This window comes from Triturus cristatus, chromosome 12, assembly GCF_964204655.1.
Source record: "Triturus cristatus chromosome 12, aTriCri1.1, whole genome shotgun sequence".
NCBI classification, from domain to species: Eukaryota; Metazoa; Chordata; class Amphibia; order Caudata; family Salamandridae; genus Triturus; species Triturus cristatus.
In genome coordinates, this window is record NC_140595.1 from 716,478,451 (window position 1) to 716,485,272 (window position 6,822).

Genomic DNA, 6,822 nt, shown 5'->3' on the forward strand with positions numbered 1-6,822 from the left:
CCTGGGAGAGATCTCTGAAGTGAATACGTCACTCAGGTAAGGATTAATTTACTTTATTAAGTTCCAAATGTACTAGTACCCTCAGCTTGCTGGCAATGAGACTCTAAGATGAAGGCAGCCTGTCAATATTCCAAAGCTGCCTTCACTACAACATTCTAAACCATACCAGTGCGGAGGGTAGGGGAGGGGTGTGTGGAACATACCAAGTGGCAAATTATAACACATCTTCCCCCCTAAATAAGTACAACCACGAAAACAGAAACATGTGTGTTCCAACATAAGGCAGGGGCAAAAAACAGAAAAGACAAGAGAGTTATACACAATGTTCATACCATTCTGAAATCCTTGTGCCAACTAGGGGGATTGCGTTGTCTAAGCCCCCTTCCCTCTTGGTTCACCCTTGCTCTGGGCCTTTGTTCCTGATTTCCCCTTTGCCCCTCTTGATCAGTCTCCCTCGGACCTGTGGCCACCCGATCCATGCTCCACTTTCTCCCATCTTCCAAGATGACAACATTTCTCTTCACCTCTCTTATTTTTTCTGGGGCATAGAACTTGTCACCTTTGCCTCCCAAACTCACAGGTTTCCGAATATACAAACTTTGCCCTTTGCTAAAGGGTCTTTCCTTGGCACCCCATTTGCTGTCATATCTCTCTTTGTACATCTTCTGCCTTGTATAAACTTTCCTACTGAACTCTTCCGGATTGATCCTCACAAAATCCTTAGGCTTCATCCAATTTGGTGACAATTTGGAACCCGCCTTTCTACCTCTCAACAGTTCAAAGGGTGTATGACCCGTGGATAGGCTTGGTGTTGTGTGGTAGGACCAGAGCATGTCTCTCAGAGCCGATTCAATGTCCCCCCGGACTTGACTGCTAGTTGGATACACTCCTTCAACATCCGGTTAGCCCTCTCCACTTTGCCATTGGCTCTAGGGCAGTACAATGGGGTACGTATGTGCTTTATGGACATATCCCTTAGAAACTCTCTCATCTCCTCCGACACCAATTGTACCCCATTGTCCGTGATCAAAGTGGAAGGTATGCCCTCCTTTGAGAATACGTCACTCATGAATTATACTATAGCTTTGGTGTTGATGTTGTTCACAAATTTGTGGGTGACCCAATTAGAGTAATAGTCAATGAGCACCAAAATGTACCATTGCTGTGGTCCCTTAGCCTTAATTGGGCCGGTGATGTCAAATCCTAACTTGTCCCATGGGGACCTTGGAATCTCCACTGGACTAAGTGGGGGTCGCCTGATACATTTGGATTTATCGCTTACCCCACACGCGTAACACTCTTTCAATTTCTCTTCCATGCTCGAATCCATGCCAGGAAACCAATATTCTGATCTCAATCTTGCCTTGCATAGACTCCTCCCCAGGTGTCCCTCATGGGTTAGGTCAATGATTTTTCTCCTTAACCCCTCAGGGGGGACTATTCTGCCAGCCTTGAGGAGATACTCTCCTGCTATTGACAGCTCGTTGCGTACGTTCCAAAATGGTTGTATGTGCTCAGGTAGTACTCCGCATTTGCTTGGCCACCCTTTTACAACCCATGTTTTCACCTTCCGGAGGGTATTGTCCTGTTCCATGTGTTCGTCCCACTGTTCTTTAGACATGGCCGGTAGTTTAATTTCCAGGACACTCTCCCTGCCACTGAGTTCTTCCTCCTGTCTCTCCACTGGGGCTCTGGATAAAAAGTCTGCCACTTTATTCTGTTGGCCCGGTACATATGTTGTTCTGAAATTGTAGCCTTGCAACCCTAGAACCCATTTCGCTATGCGGGGAGTCATATTTTCTAAGACCTTGTTACCAAACAAGTTGACCAAAGGTTTATGGTCCGTGCATACTTCGAATGGCAAACCCCAAACATGGAAACTGAAATGTTTAATTGCCCAATACACCGCCATAGCCTCTTTCTCGATGGTGGAGTAGTTGGACTCTGCCCCAGACAAGGATCTTGATGCAAAAGCTACTACTTTCACCGTATCGTCCACCCTTTGTGAAAGCATGGCTCCCACTCCTTTGCCGCTTGCATCAGTTGTGATTATAGTGTCCTTGTTTATATCAAAATTGCCTATAAATGGTGCTGACACTATTGACTCTTTTATGTTTTCGAATGCCTGTTCTTGTTCCTTCTCCCACAAGAATGGCGTGTTTATTTTCAAGATTTCCCTTAGGGGATGTGCTATCATTGCAAAGTTCTTAATGAACTTAGCCATGTATTCGGCTAAGCCCAAAAACGAAAGAACTTCTTCCTTACAAGATGGAGTGGGTGCCTTCCTTACTGCTTCCACCAGATCTATTTTGGGCTTTTACCTCCATCCTTACTCGTTATTACAATGGGCGCCAACCATGCTGAGCATTCTATCTCTTGTATGACCCCTTGTTCAACCAATTTCTCCAGTTCCATTCTTAAAGGTTCCCTCATCAATAAGGGAATGGAGCGTGTTTTGTGCACGACAGGTGTTGCCCCTTCCTTGAGCTCTATTTTATGCACGTAGTTTTTGAGTACCCCCAGCTTTTCATTAAACACTTCTGGCAATTCTTTAACCAGATTGGACCCCACGCCTGGGGGATCTATGAGAAGTACCTGCTCCTGGTTGTTGGGGTCGAGCTTTATTCCCAATTCCTTTTGGTGTTTCCACCCTAATAGACTTGAGCCCTCCCTGGTTACATATACCTTCCCCACAGTGTGCCTGTCTTTGAAGGATATTCTCATTCTCACCATTCCTTCCAACTGGATGGGCACTCTATTATAACCTGAGGGAGCTATATCAGCTGTCTCTAATTTGATGTTGTGCTTAGCAAATTTTTCATGGAACACATTCTTGTCTACTAGAGTAAACAGAGAACACGAGTCAGCATACACTTTGAACTTTTCTCCATCCAGACTTATCTCACATGTAGGGTACTGTGTATTATCCTCCTTGCTCTCATCCTCTATCTGACAAATATAATTTTTATCCTCCACCACCTCTTCTTCTGCTTTGTGTTCAATCATATGCACCTTTGTACTACTAACGTTGCACACTTTGGCAAAATGACCCTTTCTGTTACACCTCCTGCATGTGACATTCCTTGCTGGGCATCGCCAATTGTTGGCTAAGTGATTGTGGTTCCCACACCTATAACATTTCAGCCCTTCCAATTTATTGCTCGCACCCTCTTTGTACCTGTTTTCCACTTTACAAACTGCTTCCCCATTCAACGCATCTTTAGACGTAGCTTTCTCTTTACTTTCCTCTGACACTTTCATTTCTCTCATACATAGTGCTGTGTGTTCCAGACCTTTTGCTATACTTATCGCTTCCTCTAGATCTGGATTCCTTGTGAGCAATTCCTCCTGTACCTTCTCCTCGTTGGTGCATCTTACTAACTGGTCTCTGATAAGAGAATCAGTAAGCGCCCCAAACTCACATGTAGCCGCCATTCCTCTCAACACTGCAATATAAGAGGACACTTTCTCCTCTTTCCTTTGAACTCTTTTGAAAAATGTGTGCCTTTCCAGAACCACACTGATTTTATCTTTAAAATGTGCCTCTAACTTCCGTAATGTGTATTCATACACATCACCCCCTTCATCTTCGTCCTGAGCCTCATCATCCACCAATCTTCCAGTTATGTCCTCATAAATTGTTCTACCATGTATTCCTAAATTATGTAACAGTATATGCTGCTTCCTTATGTTAGAGAAGTTCCCCCCCCCCGATGGCTATCAGGTAAGATTTAAAAATACCTTCCCATCTTTTCCAAGGGATCTCTGGTTCCCCTAACTCATTCAGGAATGGTGGCGGTTGACTCATTCCTGCCCCAGCCATACTGCGAAGGGTGCACACAACTTACCACTGTGCAATGACCAACTGAACCTCTGCTACCCTCTGCAGGTGTAAGGACCTTTCACCAAAATTGCGTGTTCTGTGCAAACATACTCCACTTTCCAAGCCGACCCTCAAAAAACCCTCTAAGGAGTATGAACACAAAACACTAGTTAGCTGGATGAGGGGCTGTCAGGGTACTTTAGCGTAGTAAAACAAGTTTTCTCCACCCTCAACACACCTTAAATATGTCCTGACCAAAATACAGCTACCTTAAGCACTTTGTCCACCTGTGTTTGAAGGTTTACCACTCCTCCTACTATATTTCACCCTCAATGTACAGTCCTATTTCTATTTTCCTTGTGGTGAGCTCCCAGAGTTCCCTCAGTGAGGCTATGACGCTCCTTCCTGTTGCAAATCCAGTCAGGCCGTGAGGGAACGATCGTGCCTCTGAGGAAACTTCGATTGGTACCATGAGGGGAGCCAGTCTGGGAGAATCTGCAGTCTTTCACGCCGATCGTGCAGTCCCGGAGGCAGCACACAGCTTAATCCCTCGACGACGTTTCACCGGCGGCCCCCCCTCTGCTCTGCGCCCTCGCCGACGCTCCGATGGAATGTGCCGCCTCTCCGCCGCTCGCTGGCACGGGCCTGGACCTCCCCCTCGACGCTGCACGCCAACTCCCCTGCAAGCAGCCGGAGGGATTTCCGAACCGCACCACAAGCCAGGTCCGAGGGTGGGACCTCCCCCGTCAGCACTCTGGGGAAGGCGATTGACACACACCGCCTCCCAACGACTGGCCTCTTCGCAGCACTCTGTCGGCAGATCAAAGACTCCGGTGGTATCAGACGCGGTCACCGTGGCAAGGGGCACGAGGACACCTCACCCCCAGAGGACAGATGGGCACCATACGCTGACTCGACAGGGCTTCCTTAGATTCTTGTGGGCTCCCGTGAACTCTCCGCCCTCATCAGCTGTCAGAATTGGCGTAGAGCCGTTACTATTTTCACGCTGAAAATACTTCGATTCTCCGAACATACACCAGCCCCTCCAGCCTTAATCCTCTCACCTTCGGAGATGGTAAAGCCAACGCGTGACTGAGAAGTCAGTCGATCAAATATCTCCCGGCAGGAGGATCACGTCGTTACGCCAGCAAGCATAAATCTTCACAGGGAAGGGTGCCACGCTGTCCCTGCCACAGCCGCAGTTATCCTCGTCGCCAAAATGAAGTGAATACGTCACTCAGGTAAGGATTAATTTACTTTATTAAGTTCCAAATGTACTAGTACCCTCAGCTTGCTGGCAATGAGACTCTAAGGTGAAGGCAGCCTGTCAACATTCCAAAGCTGCCTTCACTACAACATTCTAAGCCATACCAGTGCGGAGGGTAGGGGAGGGGTGTGTGGAACATACCAAGTGGCAAATTATAACAATCTCACTCGAGCTTTAAATGGAAATAAAGATGCGCAGATATCACTCATTCTCCCAGAGTAGCTGTCTACTACCAAGGAGTGCTGGAACTCTCCCCTTTAAACCACTAGAGCAGTGCAGGCAAGTGTTGGTACTCTCCCAGTAAAAGCACTGGAGCAGTGCTGGGAAGTGCTGGTACTCTCCCTACTCTCCCACTAAAGTCACTGGAGCAGTGCTGAGAAGTGCTGGTACTATCCAATTAAACGCCCTGGAGCAGTGCTGAGAAGTGCTGTACTCTCCCATTAAAAGCACTGGAGTGGGGCCGAGAACTGCTGGTACTCTCCCATTAAAGTCACTGGCGCAGTGCTGAGAAGTGCTGGTACTATCCAATTAAAGTCACTGGAGCAGTGCTGGGAACAGCTGTACTCTACCATTAAAGTCACTGAAGCAGTGCTGAGAAGTGCTCGTACTCTCCAATTAAAAGCGCCAGAGCAGTGCTGAGAAGTGCTGGTACTATCCAATTAAAGTCACTGGAGCAGTGCTGGGAACAGCTGTACTCTACCATTAAAGTCACTGGAGCAGTGCTGAGAAGTGCTCGTACTCTCCAATTAAAAGCGCTAGAGCAGTGCTGAGAAGTGCTGTACTCTCCTATTATAGTCACTAGAGCAGTTATGAGAAGTGCTGCACTTTCTCATCATAAGCGCTAGGGCAGTGCTGCGAAGTGCTAGTACTATCCAATTGAAAGCACCGGAGCGGTGCCGAGAAGTGCTGTACTCTCCCATTAAAATTACTGGAGCCGTGCTGAGAAGTTGCTGACACTATCCAATTAAAAGAGCAATTTGATTCCTACTGAATGTTTTTATGTTCCTTTTATCGACTTTTCCCCCTCCACTCTCCTAGAAGTGTGAAAGGTATGTTTTTTATTTTTCGTTTCAGGCATTTAAAAAATATATATTTTGCTTCGGTGCCCTAAATACGAAGAGTTACATTAAGTACATTTCAGCGAGTCAGTAAGCAAATGTGACGAGGGTTCAAGGAGTCACTTGGAATCCCTTCTGCTTTTCCCCCGAACCTTCCATCCGCCCAGCGATCTTACTTTTCTCAATCCTCACATTTAAGATTGTCCGTTTTGTGATGCCTTGGCATAGGCATATCATTAAAATATAAGAAAATGAAAAAATATAAAAAAGAAATCAATAAAAAGCATTTACGATCAAAAGCAAGAATTATCAAAATAGAAGAAATGAATTTTAAAATATGTACGCCCAACGTGGGGCTCGAACCCACGACCCTGAGATTAAGAGTCTCATGCTCTACCGACTGAGCTAGCCGGGCTGACTGCTCGATTGGTGAACTACGCCTATATGATCTTTCACAATGTCGTGCATCCTGTTCTGAAGGCGAGTTTCAGTGTATATTTGCTTGATTTGTGGGGCATTCTCTTGCTACTGTCTCTTTCCCTTGGTCGTCAGATTTACCTTTTCTCCACATCCCATTGACCCAAACACAGCACTAAAGGCCACTTAGTGAGTGACCCCTGGGTCTTTAGCGAGTGACACCTGGGTCTGAGATTTGGTTGCTTGAACTTTCCACC

At 46.5% G+C, this 6,822-nt stretch overlaps 1 non-coding gene across 1 annotated transcript; it reads right to left on the reverse strand.

Annotated features, from left to right (window-relative positions):
- Positions 1-6,490: 6,490 nt before the first annotated feature.
- On the reverse strand, positions 6,491-6,563 carry TRNAK-CUU (transfer RNA lysine (anticodon CUU)). The gene has a single exon. It is a non-coding gene; the product is annotated as a tRNA-Lys (tRNA).
- Positions 6,564-6,822: the final 259 nt, after the last annotated feature.